The following is a 26,940-nucleotide window of genomic DNA, read 5'->3' on the forward strand; positions in this document are numbered from 1 at the left end:
GCGAAGGTTGATAAGTGGAACCAAAAAGGGTAGTGAAGTGAGAAACAATCAGCTGTGAGAGATCCATCTCAGAAGAAATCCAATTGCCAAAATCGTCTTTCAAAGCAAAAATCCTAAGTCGTTTCTGACAAGCTTTTGAGCGGCTAAAAAAATAAGAAGTTGGCAGCCCATCATTAAAACGGAACTCGGATTTTGCGCGTTGTTTCCAAACAGAATGATGGATGAAGACGTCATGCTCAATTGACCTAACATTGGTAATATGATTAAAAGCAGAGGAGCAATCCTGAGCATAAGCAGCAGATAAAGATAGGTCCTTGGATATCATGCTCCAATCAAGCATAAAGAGATGACGATTCTGAAGAACCCATCGTAAAATTGCAGAACGGATAGCGGTCAGTTTCATAGAGACAGAAGAAGTGGACTGGCATATGGCAGTAGAGTTCCAGATGGATGAAATAAGGGATTGAATATCCTGGTGTTCCAAACATCAATTATCCACTCGATACGGTCGCTTGGGTTTTTTAGCTTTGGCAGAAGTAGATAGCACAATTGGAGCGTGGTCGGAAAGGAAAATGTTGAGATTTTGAAGATGTTCATCAGGAAACAAAAGAAACCAATCTTGAGATGCGTAGCAACGGTCAAAACGCTCCAAAATCAAACTAGAGGAATCTCTTTTGTTTGCCCAAGTAAAACTAGGGCCAGAAAAAGGAAGCTCTGAAAGAGGAATATTTATACGCCAATCTAAAAAAGATTTCCATCCTGTAATGTTGAAAGAGCCTCCAAGTTTATCATAATGATGTTCAACTTGGTTGAAATCTCCAATAATGCACAAAGGAGAGTAAGATGAACAGAGAGATTTCATATGTTGCCAGAAACTAGCTCGAGACGCATTACCGGACTCGCCATACAAAAAGAGAGCAAACCATACATTATTAGACGAACGATGTACAACTTTATAGAGGATGAAATGAGGATGCAATATAAGAGGCAAAATATCAGATCCATCATCCCATAACAAAAGTAACCCACCGCTTAAACCAATAGCATCAGTACCACAAAAATGAGGTAGGTTGAGGGAACTAGTTTTACACACACTATCTGCTAAGGAACATATAGTTTCTTGGAGAAAAACTATAGAAGCATCATAGTAGTGTACGGACCATCGAATGTACGGAATGATAGGGGAGTCCGTACTACGTAGACCCCTAACATTCCATGAGAAAATCTTCATTGGCCTAATGGTGGCAGAGGCAAGCCTGCCACAACCCAAACTTTTGAGCAAATAGCGTGAGCATCCGAAGACACGGGACAAGAAAAGTCCCTAGAATCTGCAAGGTTGGATCAAATTTTTAGTCGCTTGTTTGGAAAGGATGAAATAAAACCACGAGAGTCCTCCTCAGCAGAAAAACTTGTAAAATCCCTTTTACGAGAACCAACAATGGGATCAGAGGATAAGCAAGGCGCAGCAGGAGAAAAAGGGGAGTGAGGAAGAGAGTCTCGGGAGCTAAAACTGGAATTTTCGTTTAGAAATGTTGCAAAACCAAAAGTAGATGTCGGAGAAAAAGAGGATGGCACTGATTCAGATGCATCAGACACAGGTCCAACATTTGACAAAGAACCCGGCGAAGATACAACAAGAACAGAGGATTCACTGTCAAAATATTGATGATTTTGCAGCAGTCTAAGAGGTGCGAATATATCACCATTCGTGGGAGACTCAATATCAGGAACAACCAAATCATCTGGTGTGGAGCAAATTAAATCGGAAGAGGCTGGTTGAAATCCACCAGGCGAAAAAGTAAGCAAACAAAAAGGAGGCGCAGATATCACCTGTTGGGGGAGGCCAGAAGATGTGTCTGGTTGAACAAGGGCCGAGTCCGAGAAGCTTAAAAACCCAAGGGATGAATCAGCAGCAGGGTCACGAGCTTGCATTCTAAAAGCAGACCTTGGGACATCTTGACTAGGAAAGATCACAGGGGAAGATTGATGTGCAAAATGAAAATGACCCATGAACAGATGTGGGGCATGGGTATCATGACTATCATGACGAGGATCAGGATAAGTAGTGTGACCAGTTTGACCTACTAAATTAGCCCCAGAACTTGGATTAGAAGGCTTACTACCAGAATTGGCTTCTGATGAAGAAGTAGAGTGAAACCCAAAGAGTGAAGACGACGAAGATGATGAACTATCATGAGTATCAGGTATGTCCGGAACAGAGTTTACAACAGTATTAATACAAGAGAAAGAAGAAGGAAGACCTCTGATAAGCTTTGTATAAAGAGGAGATGAGTTAGGTCCGTAGAGCACTTGAAAACCAGAAAGGTGAAGAGCAGACAGCCGACGGTTTAACTTAGCAGAAGCACGAGCATTATCAAGCTTGCAGAAGGAAATTTTATGACCCACAGTACCACATCTGTGACAAAATCTAAAAACGCCTTCATATCCAAAGGAAACCCAGAGAACTTTTTCATTATCCAGGGGAATGTAACAGCCCGGAATCAGAGGTTGAGAGAGATCAATCCAAACACGGGCTCGGACAAAAGGACGAGGGGGGAGATCAGGCCCAATAACCTCTTCTTCAATTACATCTCCCACGTGCTGTAAAAGATGAGCCGCAACAGACGGGTGAAGATACTGTACTGGAAGGCCGCGCACTCTAATCCAGATGGGAATGGTTGTAAAATTCAAATTATCAAGCACAGAATCCCAGGACATCTTACGGAGTGATAAAATACTTCCTTCAATATTAATAAAGCGAAGCTGACTAAAGTGATCAAAGTCAGCTGGGTTTGAGAACTCAAAAACAAAATACGGATCCATAAAATACAGCTTGACTCTATCATGAGTGGTCCAAGAAAGGGTAATATAATGTTGGACTCTTTCCAATTTAAAGCGTCTTTGATCGAGAAAAAGGCCAGCTAGAGTGAGATCAAAGTTGATGTAAGAAAGGTTGACACGGAGGTTTGTTGGTTAGGAAATTAAGGGACCTGCTTGGTAGGGTAAAGCCATGGTGAAAATTTAGGGTAGAAGGAGATAGATGAAAAGCCAGATGGATGCAGATTATAAAAAAGTAAAAAGCGGTGGAGGAGGTGGGATATGTGGATGTAAAGATAAAACGTGTAAAGAGAAGTGAGGTGTCAGATAAAGAAGAGGAGAAGGATAAAAAAGCAAAGATGATACACATCAGAAAATAAGAGAAAGATAAGGGTGAGAAGGTGGGTAAAGATAAAGAACACAAAGGGACAAGAGAGTACTGTAAAAAAAAGATCAAAAGGACAAAAAGAGGAGTGTGTAAGGTTGAATATTAAAAGAAACCCTTACAAACAAAAAAGAAAACTCTCCGTAGAGAGGAAAACTCTCATTTTTTTGAGAGATTATTTAAGGTCATTGAGGGTTATATAATAGTTATATTTGTGATATGGGTTTTTGTGTTTCGCTCCTGACGTTGAGATTGGGTTTAGAATTGGTGAATTAGATAGCCCTAGAGTTTGGTATAATTGACAAAGGATGGTTCGTGTCAATTGTAGAGTTGGTGTTCAGAGGGTAGCATGAATTTGTATATTAGAGTGTATCCATGTTGTGAGGTACGTGGCAAGTGAATTGATTGAAAACATTGAGAGGGCTTCTGCTATGTTATTATTGAAGGTTGAACACTATATTTGGAATTAATGTTACAATATCGTGGACTGAATCGTTATAGTTATATATTGACGGGTGAGCTAAGATTGATATTTTCCGGATCATATTTGGTTAGTATTGTATTTTTATTATCGTTTTCTTTGACCTTGATTCGCAAACGAGTAGCTTAAAGTATTGTACTTTAAAGTGTTAAGCAGTTCCTTTAATGAAATATTTGACAATATTGATATTGAAATTGAGATGGAAATTGGTTACTGGTGTTGAGTTATGAGTTATGGGGCCTTTGTGCCGAGTTATCTATTACGGTCCAGCGTGACTATGGTTATTGAGTTTGAAATTGATATTGAGATGTAAATATTGTTTCGTGGTTTATCCGCCAGTTCACTCACCCCTTGTCCTTGTCTTAAGGAGCGACGATGAGAATACGATATGTGGTTACATTGGATTATTACATTACGAGATAGAGGAATGAGTGAGACGGAGTAATGAGCTGAGACTTGGTTAATTATAGAGGCGAGGAATGGGTACTTTATTAAAGGAATAAGTTTGGAATTAGTTTGAGTTTAGTTATCGGGGAGTGTTTTTATTATTCTCTTTGTTTTTTTTTTTACATGTGAATGTTTCCACGCCATGACCAAAAACTATTCTGCTTATATTGAGGTATTATCTGTTACTCAGCTTTCCGGCTGACGTGTTTTCTCCCTTCGGGGCTACTCGTCATGGGGGTAGTTCCTTTCTGTCTTCTGGTTTTATTTTCAGGTGACTTCCGCTGCGGTTTAAAGAGATTTTCAAGTGAAGATTTTATTTAAAGTGTTTGTAATAGTTTTAGTTCATTTGTATATTTTATTTTAAAAGACATTTTGTAAGAAAAACTTTGTATATTAATTATAATATCTTTGTATTTCGGCGCATTTTATATGTAAAAGTGAATTTTAATTTAGTCGAAAATCAGGGGTGTTACAAGAATGCATGCATCAAGAAATAACTCCAATATAAGAATAAGAATTTATATTAATCTTCAATGCAACGCCTAGTGATCATAAACTGAAATAGAGAATTTCTTAAAGATAAAAATACCACAAATCATTCGGCAAATTGAAAGAGATATTTTGTATGTAATTCATGGACTGCAATAAAGAATCACGTTAGTAAAAGGTATTGATATTGGACTCTCTTTAATTGTCTTTCAATTGTTTAGTAATACTCCCTTTTATTCACTACTAGTTTGAATGCCCGTGCATTGTAATGGGGTAATTAGCTTATTTATAATGCAGAAAAAAAAACGTTATAAGCGTTTAATATTTACATTATATGTCTAATGATTTGTTTGCATATTATTAAAATATCTCTTTCAAAAAAATAAAAGATTAATATATACGTGGGTTAACTCTTATTTATAATCATATAATCACCCCACCTTATACCAATCTTTCGATATGGGACAATTCTACTATTTATAAGTAATATATTCACAAAAATTGGATTTTTTTCTGATGTGGGACAATTCTAATATTTATACGTAATATATATTTATCAAGCCTGCATTATTTTTCAATGTGGGACAAATAAGATACTCAGAATTACACCATCTTTTTTGCACTTAGTTCGACATCCAACCAGATCTCGAATACCGAATACAGACAATTGCTACTCATTATATCTAATAGTTATATTTAAATTTAATAATATGATCAAGTACTCTCCATTAATATTTGTACGTTGTTTTTCTTCAAAAAAAAGTTTAACCTAATTGAGATACGAAAATTTTCCGTGGTACCCCTTAATTTTGTTAGATTTTCCATGTTACCCCTACTTTTAAAAATCTGCCTATGGTACCCTTGAGGTTCCATTTTTTTGCCCATGGTACCCCCTAATCTAAAGGCAGTTAAATGGACGTTAATTAAGTTTGATGGCATGGCAATAAAATAACAATTAAAAACTAATACCCCCTTTATTGTTTTATTGGTACGGATATCTCTCTTTTAAATGCAAATTTAATTAACTATATCATTATAATATTGGAAATTTCTCATGGTAATCTTTAACTTTGATAGATTACACATGCTACCATGGACGTTTGTTTTCTATTTTTTTATCATAATTAAAATATGTGCAAATGATAAGAACCTATACTCTAATGATAGAATATTTTAACACAATTCTAATTATATTATTTAAACATAGTATATTTACCACACCTACATTATTTTTCAATATGGGACATATATAATCTATAGGTAAAAAATATAATGATATAAACTTTTAAGAGCTCTTCAAGACAATACTTAAGCGACTCAAAAGATTTTGGGTTGATGCCTAAGTTCCAAGGATGCTCATAGAATCACCCACCTTATGCTATATTTTGATGTGGAAAAATTCTATTTTTTATATGTAGTATATTTATCACACCTATATTATTTTTCAATGTGGGAGATATAACATACTATGGAATACACCATCTTTAATATGTGCAAATTATATAAAATCTATATATACTCTAATGATAGCATTTCTTACCATGAATCTAATAATATTATTTTTCATAATTTTTTTACCAACATTATTTTTTCAAATGAAATTTAAAAGTTTTTATATAAAAATTAGAAACATCACTTGAATATAAAATAAGAAATACATATTATATATTATAATAACTAAAAGATTTCCAAACATTAACTTAGGTTAGAAATCTTTATTGTAGAGACAATAATACAAACTTTTTTAAGAGTTATCTCTGACAATACTTAAGGGATTCAAAAGATTTTGGGTTATGACTTCTATTTATAATCATAAGATCACCATGCCTTATGGTAATCTTCCGATGTGGGACAATTCTAATATTTATACATAGTATATTCACCACACTTACGTAACTTTTCAATGTAGGACAAATAACATACTAAGTACACCATTTTTTTTGCACCTACTTTGACATCAAACCGATTTAATAATGAGAAAATACAATACAATACAATATACACTCTAATGATAGCATTTTTTTTTGTCACAATCTAATTATATAATTTTCATACGATACTTTTTTTTCAAATGAAATATAAAGTTTTTATATAAAAATTATAAATATCACTTTAATATAATATAGAAAATGTATATATATGGGACATTTCTATTATTTATACATAATATATTTACAACACCTACGTTATTTTTCAATGTGGGACATATAACATACTAAAAAGTCTATATCTTTCATATCAAAAAAATTTGGATTAATACCTAAGTTTCAAGGATGCCTCCTATTTATATTTATAGAATCACCCTACCGTATACTATTATTTCAATGTGAGATACATAATTTAATTATTTAGACGTAGTATGTTCATAATGCCTACATTATTTTTCAATGTGAAAGATATAACTGTAACACTACGGATTTTCTTTGGTGACTACTCGACCGAGTAGAGCCTACTCGGCTGAGTAGTGCTGCTGTTGTGAGTTGTTTTGGTTCTGCCGATGAATACTCGGCCGAGTATAGTGAATACTCGACCGAGTAGAGGATACTCGGCCGAGTATAACTTTACTCGACCGAGTATTCGGTCTGGCGAGTATTATTTTGACGGTTTGATTAGGGAGTGTTTAAAATTATTTTATATCGCGCGTCAGTTTCCAAAACATCATTTCAACTTCATCATTTCTACATTAACCCTAATCACTCCCTAATCATCCCATAGCCTTGTTGTTTGTGAAACCTTTGGAGTCCTTGCGCACAAATCCTCATTCTACTGTTGGTAAGTTTTATTCTACGTTATTTGTATTCGTTGGGGTTACTGTATAATTACGGAATTGGGATTATGGGGGTTGTGCAATGTGTAATTGTGTAATGTGATTATGTTATAGGAGAAGACTTCGTAGAGGAGCCTTTCTGAGTGTGCAAGTTCTTTTCCACTGTTGATTTCTAAGGTAGGGTTTCCTACTCAGTTTACTGTTCTTGTAAGACATGTTTGTTGTGATTATTGTTATCTGTTGATCATCGGAGTGTGGAGATTATTGTGACGATGTTGGTGTGAGGGTATTGAGATGGCTGTGCTATCGTGTGATTGATTGTGGTGGAGTCACTTGCGGGAGTGGCTTCACACCCTAGTTCGCCCTCCGTGGAACCCGCCACGGGAGGGGATGTGCACATTAAGGGACAGGGATTGTTGTTGCTCGTTGAGGAGCTGGACTAGGTGGGATCGGCTGCGGTCACCCACTAGCGGCGAGGATTACCTGTTGCGATGGGTAATCTGGCAGGTCTACACACTTCAGTGTGTAGTCGGTTACTGTGTGAGAATGGGGGATTGGGAATTGGCGATGATCAGTGGATTTCTCCGTTTGTTTGTCTTAATGTTTGAGTAATACTGACCCCGTGTTATTTGTGGAATCTGCGGTGATCCATGCGGGGATGGTGAGCAGGCTTGACAGGTATTTCTAGTGTGAGCTTGGGGACTGTCTTGGGAGTACCGTCATCATCAGTCATAGCATCACCGTCTGAGTCTTAGATTGGATTTCTTTTATAGTTAAACTTTGGAGTTGTATTTTGTAAACTAGTATTTGGATTTGGGATGTTGTAAACTTTATGCTTTACAGTACTTTAATAAATGTGCTCAATTCAGACGCTTTTGGTATGTACTAACCTCGGGCAACCGAGATGGTAACACACTTTCATGGTAGGGTGGTCCTGGTGAGGCACCTTGGTACGAGGGGGTGTTACAAAGTGGTATCAGAGCCGAAGATTCCGGCACCTAAACAAATGAATTTAATGAACCTAGAGAGTCTAAATAAAATGAACCCGGGGAGAGTTGTTTGGAGCTACCGCAAAGACTCGGGAGACGTCCCGGAGTCGCAAATTGGCCCTCACTAACTCGAGCCGGTAACATGGGGAAGTGTGATGAGAGTTAGGTTTTGTATGTACATGTATGTGAAGATGCATGTTGGTAAAAGTTGATAGTTGAAAGTATGTGTGTTGAAGTTCGTAAATGTTGTGATGGGAGGAGTGGTGGATGTGACGGGTTGTGAATGTTGGTCATGTTGGATTTAGCATATGTATGAATTGTATGCTGATATGATTATAATGTGGCATTAAAGTTCTTGATATATGAATTGTATGCTGATGTGATTATAACATGGCATTTAAATTCTTAATATTATGTGGTTGCTGCGGGGAATAGTGAGCATGATAGGGGAAACTTTATACTGTATACCCGTCTATTTTGTGACTCGGCCGAGCAGGGCAGGTACTCGACCGAGTAGGGAGCACTCGGCCGAGTAACCAAGCACTCGACCGAGTATTGTTTGGCAGTGATTACCAGTAGCTACTGTATGTGACAACTCGACCGAGTAAGAGGTATACTCGACCGAGTAGTGGCTACTTGGCCGAGTGTTGTTTTACTCGACCGAGTGTTGTTTTTGAGTTTTTGAAGTTCGCTTCTGGAGTCGAAATACTCGACCGAGTATCTAGGATACTCGACCGAGTAGTCGTTACTCGACCGAGTATGTTTGTATACTCGGCCGAGTGTTCTTTTGGCGGAGGTTACTACGTTTTGAGTTGTAGGCTTTTGTGTTTACGTTTCCGTGTTTCTTGTCGATTCGATGCCGCCCCCAAAAGAACTCCCGCGCAGATCCAAGCTTCGGAGATGACTCTTGATGAGGTTGCTCGTATGATTGAGCAACAAGAGGCTCTCCTTGAAGCTCTCAAAAATGTGGGAAAGGGGAACGAGAAGTCGATGGATGCAACTCAGCTCAGCATCATCATTGCTCGCTTCAACCCTCCCACATATGACGGGGTAGGTGAACCAAAGCTACTCGAGAAGTGGCACCGTGAGATTGAAGCTCTCATGGAAATGGTTAAGTGCCCCGAGGACATGATTGTTGAGCAGGTAGTGTACTACCTAAGAGGTGAGGCTGCAGTTTGGTGGCAAAATGTCAAGGAAGATGCTAGAGCTTATTACCGAGTCGGAAGGAGCTATTCCTTGTCAGGTTGAAGAGTGCTATGAGAGAGCAGCGGTTTGTGCCGGAGCATATCCGACATAAGATGAGATCCGACTTTGATTCCTTCACCATGACCGAGGAGATGACGGTCACTGACTACTATCATCGGTTTTTGGAGCTATCTAGTTATGTTGAAGACATGCAGCTAGGACAGAGAGGTTTGGCTCTCCGTTTTGAGAGGGGTTTATCTGCTAAGATAGTGAGTCGTATGCCAGCTAGGGTTGCTACTGACCTCAAGGAAGTGTACCTTAGAGCGGGTCAAGCTGAGAGAATGGTAGATCTCTCAAGAGAGATCGATGAGAGGACTATTGCGAGAAAAAGAGAAAGGCCGAGGGTGGAAACAACGGTCGGCCACCAACAAGAAAGGGAACTTCAACCATGCTAAGGCTTTTTCTGGGGGAGCTGGTTTTTCGGGAGGATCTCGTGGCTGGGGAAAGAATGGGGGTCGGAGTGTGAGTGACAACTCTAATATTACATGCTTCAACTGTGGTGGGGTAGGCCACAAAAGACGGGAATGCACGAGCTACAAGCCCGGCAATGGTTCAGGAGCTCGGTCAGGGAATTTTTCTCAGTTGCCGACTCAGAGTTTTGCTAGTAACCGACCGGGAGGTTCATGGGGCAACAGAGGTGGACAGGGCAACCAGGGCGGTTACAACCGCGGTGGTGGTGGATCTTATCAGCGCGAACAATAGCATCACTCGGGATTCGGCGACCAAGCCAAGTACCTCCAATGCTTCGATTCGGGGTGGAGGACAGAAAAAACAAAGGAAAGCTCTTCATGATGGACAAGAAGGAAGCACAGGATGATGCTCATGTAGTTACCGGTACCTTTCTTGTTCATAATGTACCGTCCTTTGTTTTGTTTGATTCCGGGCTACACATTTTTTGTGTCTAAGAGTCATCTTTGTGTCTATGGGTTTGGGAAAGTTTGAGGTTGTAAAAGATGATGTATTCATACCTTCAGGGGAGTCTGTGTCGTGTCTCAAGCTGTATAAGGGAGTATCCATGGTAGTTGGAGGGGTAGATTTACCAGTAGACCTGTTAGAGTTTCCTATGGATGGGTTCGAGGTGATTATCGGGATGGATTGGCTGGGTAAGTATGATGCCAGGATAGATTGTCGGCAAAAGAGGGTGTCCTTAAAGGGTCCCAAGGGTGTTAGAGTGTCCTATAGAGGTTTTGTGGTAAAGCCTAAGTGTAGGTTCATAGCTGTGATGACTTTAAAGTCATGTTTGAGGAAGAAGTGTCCCTTGAGTCTTTGTCATGTGAGAGATCACCGAGTAGAGCCACCGACAGCTTCTGAGATATCTGTGGTGAGAGAGTTCGAATATGTTTTTCCTGAGGAGATACCGAGTTTGCCTCCCAAGAGGGATGTTTATTTCAGCGTGGAGCTTAAGCCGGGAACGGGTCCTATATCTAAAGCACCATACCGTATGGCACCTAAAGAGTTGGCAGAGTTGAAAAAGCAGATACATGAGTTGCTAGGCAAGGGTTACATCAGGCCTAGTGTGTCACCGTGGGGAGCTCCAGTTCTTTTTGTAAAGAAGAAAGATGGGAGTATGCGACTGTGCATTGATTACAGAGAGCTCAATCGGGTCACAGTGAAGAACAAGTATCCGTTGCCGAGGATTGATGACTTGTTTGATCAGCTAAGTGGAGTAGGTGTATTTTCCAAGATTGATCTGAGGTCGGGATACCACCAGCTGAGGATAGCAGATGAGGATATTCCTAAGACAGCGTTCCGATCTCGATATGGTCATTACGAGTACGTGGTGATGCCTTTTGGGTTGACCAATGCGCCAGCAGTTTTTATGGATTTGATGAATCGGATCTTTACACCGTGTTTGGATAGGTTTGTGGTTGTTTTCATCGACGATATCTTAGTCTATTCTAAGAGTAAGGACGAGCATGAGGAGCACTTGAGGATAGTTCTGCAGACTTTGAGAGATAATCAGCTTTATGCCAAGCTATCCAAGTGTGATTTCTGGTTAGAGGAAGTGGCTTTTCTGGGCCATGTTATATCTAAGAAGGGGGTATCCGTGGATCCTAGTAAGATTGAGGCCGTTACCAAGTGGGAATCGCCGAAGAATGTTGCTGAGATTCAGAGTTTCTTAGGCCTTGCTGGCTACTACAGGAGATTTGTGAAAGATTTCTCTACCATAGCGCGGCTTATGACATCCTTGATGAGGAAGGAAGTCAGATTTGTTTGGGATGAGAGTTGTGAGACGGCGTTTCAGACCTTAAAGGAACGCTTGACCACAGCTCCTATCCTAGCCTTGCCAGAGGGTTGTGAGAACTTTGAGGTATATAAAGACGCTTCAAAGAATGGTCTTGGTTGTGTTTTGATGCAGGGAGGGAAAGTCATAGCCTATGCTTCGAGGCAGCTGAAGCAATATGAGGAGAACTACCCTACTCATGATCCGGAGTCAGGGTGCGATTGTGTTCGCTCTTAAGATTTGGAGACACTACCTTTATGGAGCAACTTTTAAGGTGTTCTCTGATCATAAGAGTCTAAAGTACATCTATACTCAGAAGGAGCTTAACATGCGATAGAGACGGTGGATGGAGCTGATTGGGGATTATGATATGGAGATCATCTATCACGAGGGTAAGGCTAATGTTGTTGCAGATGCACTGAGTAGGAAGAAGGCGTTCATTCGCTATGTACAGCTATGTCCTTGCTGAAGTTGAGGGATGAGATGTCTAGTTTGGGGATCTTTATGATTCGAGAGGGGGATACCATCGGGGATTTGACGATCGAGCCAGAGTTGTATGAGAACATCAAAAGTAAGCAAGAGCTTGATCCGAAGATTCAGGAGTGGAAGTCAAAGGTAGAGAGTGGAACGACTTCCAGGTTTTCTATCCATCCAGATGGGAGTGTTCATTTTGATGGGAGATGGTGTGTTCATGAGGATGCAGAGTTGCGGAGAGTGATCTTGACGGAGGCTCATTGCACTCCCTATTCAGTTCACCCAGTTGGTGACAAGCTTTATAGAGACCTTAAGAAGACTTTTTGGTGGCCAAACATGAAGAGAGATGTAGCTGAGTTTGTAGCCAGATGTTTGACCTGTCAAAAGGTCAAGGGTGAACAAAGGAGACCACAAGGTAAGATCCAGTCTTTGGAAGTACCCGAGTGGAAGTGGGAGTCGATATCCATGGACTTCATTATGGGGTTACCTAGGTCACAACAAAGTAACAACATGATTTGGGTGATTGTTGATCGGTTAACCAAGTCAGCCCATTTCGTTCCCATGAAAGATACTTGGTCTAAGATGCAGCTGGCATTGGGTTATATGAAGCATGTGGTTCGGTTATATGGTATACCTAAAGATATCGTTTCTGATCGTGATGCGAGGTTCATATCCAAGTTTTGGCAAGAGCTGCAAGAGTTGATGGGTACAACTTTAAAGATGAGTACAGCCTTTTATCCGGCAACCGATGGTCGGTGAGACAACGGACCATCAAGACCTTAGAGGACATCTTTGAGGGCATGTGTTATGGACTTTGGGGGCGATTGGGAAGACAGCTTGATTTGATCGAGTTTTCATACAATAACAGTTATCATACAAGCATTGGGATGGCACCTTTTGAAGCTTTGTATGGCCGGAAATGCCGAAGTCCAGTTTGTTGGGATGATAGTTCTGAGACGGTGGTTTTAGGGCCACATCTGGTTCAAGATATGGTTGAGCAAATCCAGTTGATTCGGCAAAAGATGAGAGCAGCTCAAGATCGTCAGAAGAGCTACGCCGACTTGCACCGCAAGGACATTGAGTTTATAGTAGGTGACAAGGTTCTTTTAAAAGTGTCACCTATGCGAGGTGTTATGAGGTTTGGGAAAAAGGGTAAGCTAAGCCAAAAGTTTATAGGTCCTTATGAGATTTTGGACCGTGTTGGCGAGGTGGCCTACAGGTTAGCTTTACCACCAGCTTTGGATAGAGTGCACAATGTCTTTCATGTATCCCAACTTCGGAAGTATGTGAGCGACCCGTCGCATATCCTTGAAGTGGAGAACATCGAGCTTGATGAGTCCTTGTCCTACGCCGAGATTCCTAAGGAGATTCTTGATCGCAAGGTTCGTAAGACCCGGAATGGTGAGACGGTCTTACTCAAGGTCCTTTGGTCTAATCATAATGTGGAGGAAGCCACATGGGAACCCGAGGAAGCTATGCGAGAACGTTTTCCTAACCTTTTTTGATCAGGTATGTTTGGTTACGGGGACGTAACCGTTGTCTTTTTAGGGGGGTAGGAGATGGTCGCGGTCGTGTTTTGTTTTGTTTGTTGTTTGCTTTGAGTCGGGGTAATGACTTTTGTGGTGACTTGTATAGTTCCTTGCTGTTGTTATATGTGGTTAGTATAGTCTTGTGCTGTAGTGTTGTGCTTTGTTTTATAGTAGAGTGTGAACTTCGGGACGAAGTTCTTTTTAAGGGGGGAAGATTGTAACACTACGGATTTTCTTTGGTGACTACTCGACCGAGTAGAGCCTACTCGGCCGAGTAGTCTTTGCTTTGTTTGTGAGTTGTTTTGGTTCTGCCGATGAATACTCAGCCGAGTATAGTGAATACTCGACCGAGTAGAGGATACTCGGCCGAGTATAACTTTACTCGACCGAGTATTCGGTCTGGCGAGCTATTTTGACGGTTTGATTAGGGAGTGTTTAAAATTATTTTATATCGCGCGTCAGTTTCCAAAACATCATTTCAACTTCATCATTTCTACATTAACCCTAATCACTCCCTAATCATCCCATAGCCTTGTAGTTTGTGAAACCTTTGGAGTCCTTGCGCAAAAATCCTCATTCTACTGTTGGTAAGTTTTATTCTACGTTATTTGTATTCGTTGGGGTTACTGTATAATTACGGAATTAGGATTATGGAGGTTGTGCAATGTGTAATTGTGTAATGTGATTATGTTATAGGAGAAGACTTCGTAGAGGAGCCTTTCTGAGTGTGCAAGTTCTTTTCCACTATTGATTTCTAAGGTAGGGTTTCCTACTCAGTTTACTGTTCTTGTAAGACATGTTTGTTGTGATTATTGTTATCTGTTGATCATCGGAGTGTGGAGATTGTTGTGACGATGTTGGTGTGAGGGTATTGAGATGGTTGTGATATCATGCGATTGATTGTGGTGGAGTCACTTGCGGGAGTGGCTTCACACCCTAGTTCGCCTTCCGTGGAACCCGCCACGGGAGGGGATGTGCACATTAAGGGAAAGGGATTGTTGTCGCTCGTTGAGGAGCTGGACTAGGTGGGATCGGCTGCGGTCACCCACTGGCGGCGAGGATTACCTGTTGCGATGGGTAATCTGGCAGGGCTACACACTTCAGTGTGTAGTCGGTTACTGTGTGAGAATGGGGGATTGGGAATTGGCGATGATCAGTGGATTTCTCCGTTTGTTTGTCTTAATGTTTGAGTAATACTGACCCCGTGTTATTTGTGGAATCTGCGGTGATCCATGCAGGGATGGTGAGCAGGCTTGACATGTATTGCTAGTGTGAGCTTGGGGACTGTCTTGGGAGTACCGTCATCATCAGTCATAGCATCACCGTCTGAGTCTTAGATTGGATTTCTTTTATAGTTAAACTTTGGAGTTGTATTTTGTAAACTAGTATTTGGATTTGGGATGTTGTAAACTTTATGCTTTACAGTACTTTAATAAATGTGCTCAGTTCAGACGCTTTTGGTATGTATTAACCTCGGGCAACCGAGATGGTAACACACTTTCATGGTAGGGTGGTCTTGGTAAGGCACCTTGGTATGAGGGGGTGTTACAATAACATACCAAGAAATACATGTCTCTTCTTAAAAAACCACTATTGTATACATATTATTTTTCTTCGAAGGTAAAACCACTTAGTCTCGATCATTAGATATGGGTCTCTATATCGTACATATAACGACTCATTAATGCTCTATTACTGCATTCAGAAGACAACCATTAGTAAAATCTTTAGTTTTGTATTGTGTTAGGAAACTACCATTAGTAAAACCGTAGTTCCCAACGATTTCCACTTTATTTTTTATATCATATCGTAGATAATGATAGAAAATCTTAAGAGCTCTTTAAAACAATATTTATGAGACTCAAAATTTTTTGGGTGGATACATAAGTTCCAAATATGCATCCTATTTATAATCATAGGATCACATCACCTTATACTAATCTTTCGATGTGGGAAAATTTTACTATTTATATGTAGTATATTCACCACACCTAATTATTTTCCAATGTGGGAAACATACTAAAAAGTACACAATTTTACGTATTAAGAAGTACACCATCTTTAATATGTGCAAATAATATGAAATTTATACTCTAATGATAGCATTTTTTTAACACAAAGCTAATTATATTATTTTCATAATTTTTTTAACGATATTTTTTTGCCAAATGAAATGTAAAAGTTCGATATAAAAATTGGAAATATCACTTGAATATAATTTAGGAAATATACATATTATAATAATTAAAATATTTCCCACTTTATTTTTTACATCGAAAATTATACTTTCCTAAATTAATTTTTGATGATGTGGACGCTCTCAGATCGCTCGAAAAAACTCTCTTTTATATATATATATATATATATATATATATATATATATATATATATATATATATATATATATATATATATATATATATATATATATATATATATACTAGATTTCATGCCCCGTGCAACGCGCACGGTTAGTAAAATTTTTGGTAACAATAAGGTGTAGCACTACTACATAGTTTAGCTATAAAACTTTCATAATGTCTCTACATACTGAACTATTTTATATACGCATTCTAAACCTAGATGAGTATATTTAGCTTTGAAATTTGCGATAACTTGTTGGTGGATATGGCGGTGGCGAAATAATGTGGCTTTCGGAAGGTGTGATGATAACCCATTGGAACCCATTAGGTTCTTAAGGCAACAATTCGAGACTACACGAAAAGCTCTTGACCCATTCTCCATTTTTATCCCAATTCCGGGTACTGTGCACGAGGAGCGTTTTATTCGCTGGAATACGCCTCCTCACGGATGGGTTTGTTGAATACGGATGGTGCATCAAAGGGAAACCCAAGTCCTGCCGGCTGCGGGGGTATTTTACGTGATGAGACGGGTGATTTTCTAAGTGCTTACAACTTTTCGGGTGGTTTTTGTACCTCCATGAGGGCGGAAATGCGCGCCCTATTGGTGGGTTTGGAACGAGCTCGGGCCTTGGGAATTCGCAAACTATTGGTTCATATGGACAACAAGACCTGTGTTAGTTTCATTCATGAAGAACAGCTCTTGAGTAATAGCTTACGCCCCATTGTTCAACAATTCATCAATCTTATCAAGCTAGAAGGTTGGGTGGTTAAAGTGGATCATGTATTCCGAGAAGCTAATAGAGAAGCTGACTGGCTCACTAACGAGGGAGTAACGGCTAGCACCAATGTTAACTACTACGATCATCCTCCGGACGGCCTCCATTCGATTCTTCGTGAAGACATTTTAGGAGTAGCTATACCTCGTCTAGTTACTAGTTAATTTCGTTTTTGTATCGGGGCTTTGCCCTTCTTTTGCACCAAAAAAAAAAAGTATATTTAGCTTTGAACACAATATCTACATGAAAGATCGACACATATATCAGCCTAAAATTTTCCATCTAAATTAATCTCACACTTTTTATTGTCCGGATCATTATTTCATAATCAATCACCTTATTTATTAATTTTTCTGATTAATTGTTTATTTCTATCATTAAATTATGGCATCGTCACTTTCTAAATATAATTAACGATTGATATATATAAGAAAAATTCTCAAAAAATTTGTATTATGATAAACAATTACGATTATAGTAATGTGAAGCTAAGTCTCTCTTTGAGGGGTTGATTAAAAGTGCTCAGATAGAAACATTACATTATTGATCCATATGTGGGGTACTCTGTAGTGAGTTGTAACTTGTAAGTGTGTTTGCTGCTCACCCAAATTCGAAAATTTCTAATGTATAACTTGCACTCGGTTTTTAAGAAACCAACCAACAGTAAGTCAGTAATATAGTTGTATTTATTTAAAAAAGATTCTACGTATTAATATCTTTTATAATTTAGCGTATATGGTAAATATGTACTAAAACTCTTATAAAATATATCTCTTGTCTTATTTGGTTGTAAAACTAATAACTTATCATCTCAAATTTTAAAATCTAAATTTAATTTAATATTTAGAATATTTATCTTATAGTAAATCTTATATAAAATTTATATTTTTGTAAAGATAGAAATAATATGTCATTGTTTTTTTTTAAACTATACTTTCTATAATTAAAAGCATGGAACAAAAATACACAATGATATTTTGGAGTAAGTTATCTCATTCGGTAAAGTGTTCATTGAGATTGGGATTTGTATAAGAGTGTATCATTATTTACGTAGCTTAGCTTGAAATTATTATACCATTAGATTTCTAGAGTTTAACTAGTTTTATGCCCGTGCAGAAAATGCACGGTTTTAAGATTATAATATACGAAATATGTTATATTAATTAATACAAATATAATTAGACGTAATACAGTTAATACACATACGTGTTCTATATTAGATAATTTCAAATTTTAATAGTCAGGTAAAAGCGTATCGGATAATAATGTTAGTGACATAGGATAATAATAATAATAATAATAACTTTTCAGTAGTTATTGCATGAGACAGTCGCACACCGTAAGACAGCCCCATTGATAAATAGCTACAAATATTGACCGTCTTACTTCCCCTTCTTATTCTATAACTAGTTTTGGAGCCCGTGAAAATCACGGGATCGGCTAAAATTGATTGTGTTTAAGTGTTTAATTTGTGAATAAATTATATGGAGTAGTTCCCTCTCTCAATCATTTGTTTAATTTTAATTAAAAAACCACTCACAAATAATTAAAAAAAAAAAGTAAATAAATAAACACGACTGAGGGACCGGTATTTTAAAACAAAAGTTTAATACACCAAATTTTTGATTCTGGATGGTACGCAAACCAAAATGTGAATAGCTTGGTTGTTTTGAAGCGAGGACACAATCCGTCAAATTGAATTTTCGGGTACTTTTGGTCTTATGGACAATCTTGACGCCATAGAAGTATTGGAACATGAAATTGCGCTCCATTGTCGTCCCTTGTTTTCAAAGGACGGGTAATGTTGGTTTCGACAACCTGGTATCAAATAAGACAATATGAATTGGTATTTTGATGAGATTTTATAGAAAGAAAATCAATGACTCTCAATTTTCTCGTTTGAGTTGCTAATGATTCTTCAATTGCCTGTTCAATTAATGGTTCTTCAATTGTCTCTTTAATTAGCGATTCTTCAATTGTCTCTTTATTATTTAACCATTGCTTTGACCGGCTTAAAGATTATAGAATATGAATGGTTTTTTTCACCAACAAACATTGCATTTTGCCTCTTTATTGCTTGAATGAAGATACTGTTTTTACTGTCGTTTTGGTGCATTTTAAAGTACTTGGCCCTATGTTTATCTTGCAAAGAAACGGTCGTGAACTTTTATGTGAGCAAATTTAACAACTATTCCAAATAATTCCAAGGAAAGATTACATATATTTAAAATATCACATTTTGTGTTATAATAATATACTCCGTAGTATATATAAGATTAGATATGAGACAAAAAGTAAGAGAGTAAAGTAAGGATCAAAACTTTATAGGTGAACTCTAATAATTATTATTATTAGTATAAGATGAGCAAAACTAATTACACATTGGAATTGAAACAATGAATTGGAGAATAAGAATTGGTTTCTAACTAATTGCTATTTATGCATATTATAACACTATGATAAGATCAAATTGACATGTGTATCGTAATTTGGCTAAACAATTTGATTTGTAACCTGTTTGACAAAGTAAAAATAAAACATAAGTGTTACAAAGGAGACTAAAGTGTAGGAAAGAGTGAAGGACAATAATGCAACAACATGTCAACAACTTATTAAAGATTTTTGCTACCATTCGATATTTCTAATACACCATTGTAGAAAAATGAAAAACTGACAAAAATGAAAGAGTCATCCAAACCAAGAAAAAAATCAGTAAAGAAGATCCATAGCCATTATTTCGAATCTCGTGCATTGTTATTGATATGTGAGTATGTCATACTCTTATAATATTAATACAAACACACACAAAAAAATAACTAATAAAATTCTAATTAATTCAAAACATAATAAAAATAAAAAGTGAAACAATTAATTTAGTTCTCATTGTATAGTTTACCTACCAATTTTTTGAATAAAGTTGAAAATTCATTCTCCTGCAATATTAATATAAACACAAAAAAGTAACTAATAAGATTCTAATTAATTCAAAACATAATAAAAATAAAAAGCGAAATAATTAATTTAGTTCTTTAGCTATACCTTACCTAACAATTTTTTGAATAAAGTTGAAAATTCATTCTCCTGCAATATTAATACAAACACAAAAAATAATAACAAATTAATACAAAACATAAGAAAAATAAAAATTGAAACAATTAGTTTACTTTTCTATGTATACTTTAGGTGCTATTTTTTGAATAAAATTAAAAATTAAGGTGAATATAATAGTTATATATATGAAAAATTCTATTACAAATTCTCTCAAAATTTTATGAATGAAAGAAAAATAAAAAAATATGGTACATAAATACGGAGTATATATAGTAATGATGAAGGGAAAGTTAAAAGGTCATTTCATTAAATAAAGGAAATAATGGTTATTAAATAAATAAGGTAAATAAATAAAAAAAATTATGAGAGGAGATCAATGGTTTACAATTTTTTTTCTTTTTTTTTGTGTTTATCCCTTATATTTTTTTAACTTTTTTTACCTTATATTTTTTAATTTTCTTAAATTGGTAATCCATATCACTTTTTTTTTACCATGTCACATTAAAAGTTATCACATCACAATTAAATTTGCAATGTCACATTTTTTTGTTAGCCAAAAATAAGATTTTATAGATAGAAACTATTATAGGTTTTATAGCCATTATACAACCATAAAATCCAATATTTTAATTTTATTTTTAATTTATTTTGTGGTATTATTTAATTAGATAATTGATTGCCGAGAAACTCAGGAGGTGAATTAAATAGGAAAAAATATTAATGAAAATTATTGGTGTTAACTGTTAAGTAATATAAAGAGTTTTAATCAATTTATTAACATATTATATTATAAAAATTGATTAAATAGGAAAAAAATTTAATTAATTTGGTGGGTGTTAAGTATAATGAAGAGTTTTAATCAATTTATTTCCATGTTTAATTAAAAAAATGAATTAAATAGGAAAAAATGTTAATAAAAATGGTGGGTGGTAACTGGTAAGTAATATGAAGAGTTTTACTTAATAAGTTTTAATTAATTTATTAACATATTTTATTATAAAAATTTCAATTTTAATTATAAATTATAAATTTTATTAACATGTTTTATCACAAAAATTTCAATTAAAATGTCAATATTAACTATAAATTGTGAAATTTTGATGTAATTTCTAAGGTTTACATAAATTTGGGAAAACAATATATTTAATATACAAAAATCATTTAAGAATATAGATAATATCTTTTAATATTATAGATAAGTGAACTAAATTAATTTATAGATAAATGAATTAAATTAATGCCATGTAATAATAAATTAATGCCGGTTAACAAAATGAGCGGAAAAAAGGGGATTGTTGTTGTCGGTAGGAACAGTGATGATAAGAGACGGGGTAATTGGGTATGAATGTGTATGTGGCATTTGGGTTATGGGGCTGAGGTGGACTTCAAATGTCTACGTGGCTTTTTTTATCCTACGTGGCATTGTCTACGTGGACTTAATTGAACATTTTAGGGTAGCCTTTTAATAGTATTTATAGATTAGCATAGCTTTGTTATGCCACCAATTCATTTCTTAGACTTTGCATGTTACTCCAGCGTGCCAATTCACTCTTATATTCGTAGACACTAAATTTTTTGGTGAGTCCAAATTTTCAAAATCGTGGTTGGTGACGAACCTGAACTATTCACGATTTCAAAATTTGGCTCGGTGACACGGTGATTGTACGAATGTAGGATAGTATATACAGAAATTAAACGTAGTGATAGATTGTGATGAGCAGAAGAAGATCACTAAAACTTGGGAGAGACGGTCTTTCAATAAGCTTATTGAGATACCGTCTCTCAGAAGACCTACCCAAGGAATATTTCTCTTAGAACCTTTACCTAAATTATTGTATATATGTTGATTTAACTTGATGAATATTGAATAACTCAAAAGGATGTAGATATATACCATTGATATATAATGGTAAATAACAAGTATCCGAACCAAACTCGAAAATTCCATGATCGATAGAGTTGTTTTCGCTTTGTTCATTAAAATTATTTTATAGTGGGTAAAATGAACCATATGTGAGTAGAGTTGCTATGCACACGCCAGAACAGGCATTTGTTTGGTACTCTTGTGTAGCTTAATAAATGACTAGCTTTTCCCTTCTCAAGGATTCCATTCAAAAAATGCAATATTTATAACTAATTAACTAGGGTTGTGACCCGTGAAATTCACGGGTTTATCTGTTTTAGTTTTGATATTTTTATCGTATGGTTAATATTTGTTCGAGCAATTAGTTGTAGATCTATTTAAAAATATACAGTCTTGAAATACATAGAAATTAGTTAGTTAATACCCCTTATTTCTTGACAACTTTGGTTTATTTTTTTTAAATCGAATCTTGCAAGTGACAATGTGTTAGCTACTAATTTTGAGAAACTTGACAACGGAGCAATGACAAAGACGAGTCATTATAAATACGTATGTTTTACTTCGCAGTATATAGAGTGAGTTTTTAAAATATTAAAAGTTGAAACCATCCATATAAATAAATTCCGTATGGAAAAATCTTCAATGACGCCTTATAAGGTTGTAAACGCAATAACTCAGTATAGTCATCTCCAAATTATTTTCAGACCTCTTCATCAACCCTCCCATAGAAATATTTTTGAAGTCTTATCACACATGTATGCTTCAAATATTATTTACATCCGAAAAATATTTATTATACCGATAGAAAAATATTAGATACGATTCAACGGTATGGTCGGTATCTACTCCATGTATTACGAATTAAATTTTCATTTCAATTGCTCAATAATTGATGAGTCCAAATTATATACATTTTTTACCCCTTATTTTAGCTCTATTTTGTATGACATTATGCACTAACCTTAGTGATTTTGAGCTAATATAGTATTTCTAGTTGCATTTGCATGTTCTATCATATTTTGTAGGTACTTAAGCTTTAATGAGCTTAATTACACATATTTAAAAGCACTAGGATACAAAGCTATGTTGAAGAGAAGAATGGACCAACAATGAAATAAAGCATGGACTTGCATGAGCAAATGTGGTGGATTAATTTGAGAAATGCACAACACAAATAAAGAAATGTCAAGCCCAATTACAAGTCCACAAAATGCTCAACTTAGGATTCTACATGGGTTGCTCATGAAGATGCTCTTAGGATGTTAAGTATGCAATTAACCGGAGAGTTAAGAAGAATTAAGAAGCAACTTTGGATTCCTTCAAAAAAAAAAGCAACTTTGGATTGTAAGATATTTCCGTAAATCAAATAAGTATTATATTAATATTTAATTAAGTTATTTTATGGAAATTAAGTTGGTCCATTGTATGGTGGAATTTACCTAGGATTCTGTTTCCACTATTGTCTCCCATAACTTACCACTCACAATTTAGGAAACTGTTCAGTTGACTCTTTGATGGCAAGAGTCTATATAAGGGGAACATATTTATTCTGATTAAGGTTCACCAATTCTACCTCATTAAGAAAATAAACCATCTAAATTGTGAGGCTGAGGGTTTGGGAGCCAAGACAGATTTGGGGGTTAAGAAATTGGGTTATTCATTAAGACAGATCAATTATTTCAAGCAATGGTTGGAGGTAAGTAATCGATCTCTTTTATCGCTTCCGCATTCAGTTTATACATGTTTATTATGAGACTAGAACATGTTAATTTTAGACTATAAAACTTACAGTTGATATCAGAGCGAGATAATCGCCTCTGTTTTGCTTGATTAATTCTTGTCTTAATCTCCCTATGCCCCGATTTTTCTTACTGATGTATCCGTATGAATTATTGCGTAATTGAAAGTTTGAAACCCAATATTTATTTCTGTGCAATTTGAGGGGTTTTATGTTGATGGGGATTTTCGGATAATTGGATTTTGCTAATTAGCTTTACGTTGGATTTGTTAGTCCATGTGCTTCTGGGTTTCAAGAGTCATACGTGTATCATGTGTATGAATACTTAAGTTAGATGGTAATGCACCATTGGTACATGTGTTATATGGTTACATGGACTACTTAAGTTTTGTAATTATGGCTACAGTAATGGTACGTTTTTTTTTTTTTTTGGTTTATTATGATGATCTTGCATATGATTACTCCGTATTATTACTGCCCGCCTGATACATGTTTCCATCTGGATTTTGGTAGGCAAAAATTTGACTTTGTTATTTGCTTTTAGTATACGAGTAATTATACTACAATTTGTTTTAAGTATATTTATTCATGTGGTATTATCACTTTGTATTGGATTAGACCAATTAAGTTCTCTGGTTATATAAGTTTATTTCTATATACATATAGTTTAGTATATAGACTAAAGTTTAATGTCGAGTGATTCAAAATTTTGTTAATTAGAAATAGTCACGGCATCTCTAATTGATTGAAATTTTATTTTGGAATCACATGTGGAAAGCTAGACATTATTTGTGATTAGTCGTATGTAATATAATGAGACTTACCCACAGGAATCATGTTGTATGTATTTGTATGACTAATTAGGATGATATATTGAATCTTGTTTCTTAATCTACCTACAGGAGTTAAGAAATTTATATGATTTGATAGTATTGTCATAAAGTTAAATTTTTATGTATCTAATTGAGTAAAACTTTAGCCCGCTGACAAGTTTTATGTCTCTAGATTCATATTTGAGCGTGATTTTACATTGGTAAAACATGATAAATTTTAAAGTCTCAATTTTTTGTAATAAGCATGTTATTTATTATATTTGCAGTAATTTTACCTGGGAGTTCTACTGATGTTAAATTTGACATTCCTGAATTAAACGGTGATAACTATAAGGTCTGGAAAGAGACAATGCTACTGCAGTTGGGATGGTTAGATATTGATTATGCTATTCGGAAAGACGAACCACCTAAAGTAACTAAAGAAAGCACTAAAGAAGCAATTGATCTTTATGAAAAGTGGGAGAAATCTAATCGTCTCTCTATTATGTTCATAAAGACCAGAATGTGTGCTAGTATTCGTGGTTCTGTCGATCAACATACTAAGATTAAAGATCTAACTAAGGCCATCGATGAGCAGTTTGCAACTTCTGATAAAGCTCTTGTTAGTACCTTAATAATGTAGTTTTCATCTTTGAGGCTCACCGAGACTAAGGGTGTGCATGATTATATCATGCGCATGAGGGATATTGGAGCTCAACTTAAGACTTTGGAAGTTACCATGTCTGACACTTTCCTTGTGCACTTCATTTTATGCACTCTTCCTCCAAAATATGTTACTTTTAAGATCTCTGACAACACGCAAAAGGATAAATGGTCAATTAATGAACTTATGGCCATGTGTGTTCAAGAGGAGGGCAGATTGTTAATGGAGGAAGGTGAAAAGGTGAACCTTACTGTTGCTTCTTCTTCAAAGAGGCAAAAGGATCACACTAAAGATAAGGGAAAAGGAAAGATTTCAGCTGAGCCAGCCATTAAGAAGGAGTCTATGTGTTTCTTCTGTAAAAAGAAGGGACACATGAAGATAGACTGCATTAAATTTAAGGCTTGGCTAAAGAAGAAACGTAATTTTCATGCGTTTGTTTGTTATAAATCTAATATGGTTAATGTTAATCATAATACATGGTGGATTGATTCTGGAACTACAATCCATGTTTCGAATACCTTGCTGGGTATGACAAACCTAAGGAAACCAGTGGGCAGTGAACTTTCAATCTATTCAGGAAACCAGATTAGTTCACATGTGGAGGCCATTGGGACATGCAGCTTAATATTAAGTAGTGGTTTTATTTTGCATTTGGAAAAGACATTTTATGTTTTGAATTTCTCTAGAAATTTGATTTCAGTATCAAGACTTGTACCTTTGGGTTTTACCTTTAATTTTTCAGACTCTGGATTCAGTATTCTCGGAAATTCTGAAATTATTGGTTATGGTATTTTGTCTGATAATTTATATCGTCTTGAACTGCAAAATAATATTACTCATAATTCTATGCATGTCAATGCTGGTTTAAAACGTTGTATTATGAATGAGAATTCCTCTATTTTGTGGCACCGGAGATTGGGACATATGTCCATTGAGTGGGTAAAAAGATTAGTAAAAGATGGAGTACTTGATACTTTAGACTTTACTGATTTTGATAATTGTGTTGGTTGCATTAAGGGTAAGCAAACTAACATGTCTAAGAAAGGTGCAAAGAGAAGTTCTAGTCTATTAGAAATCATACATACGGATATTTGTTGTCCGGACATGAAAGCTAATGATCCAAAATATTTTATCACCTTTATTGATGATTACTCACGTTATATATATCTTTACTTGCTTCGTTTTAAGGATGAAGCTTTTGATGCCTTTAAATTGTTTACGGCTGAAGTAAAGAACCTATGCGGTAAGCGCATTAAGATTGTGAGATCCGATAGAGGTGGTGAATACTATGGTAGATACACTGAGACAGACAAGCACCTGGTCCATTTGCTAAATTTCTTCAAGAGCATGGGATTGTTGCCCAATACACTATGCCTGGTTCTCCAGACCAGAATGGTGTAGCAGAAAGAAGAAATAGGACATTAATTGAGATGGTGCGTTGTATGAGAAGTAATGTTAAACTTCCTTCATTTTTGTGGGTTGATGCTCTTAAGACGGCAGCGTATATATTAAATCGGGTTCCTTCCAAGGCTGTGTCTAAGACACCTTTTGAGTTATTTAAAGGATGGAAACCGAGTTTGAGACATATACGCATTTTGGGATGCCTTCGGAGGTGAGAGTGTATAATCCACAAGAAAAGAAACTTGATCCAAGGACCATTAGTGGGTATTTCATTAGATATGCCGAAAAGTCTAAGGGTTATAGATTCTATTGTCCATCTCATAGTACAAGGATTGTGGAATCAAGAAATGCTAAATTTCTTGAGAATGACTTGATCAGTGGGAGTGACCTAATTCAGGACTTTGTCCTGGAGAAGTATCATCAT

Source organism: Silene latifolia, chromosome 9, assembly GCF_048544455.1.
Source record: "Silene latifolia isolate original U9 population chromosome 9, ASM4854445v1, whole genome shotgun sequence".
In the NCBI taxonomy this organism is placed as follows: domain Eukaryota; kingdom Viridiplantae; phylum Streptophyta; class Magnoliopsida; order Caryophyllales; family Caryophyllaceae; genus Silene; species Silene latifolia.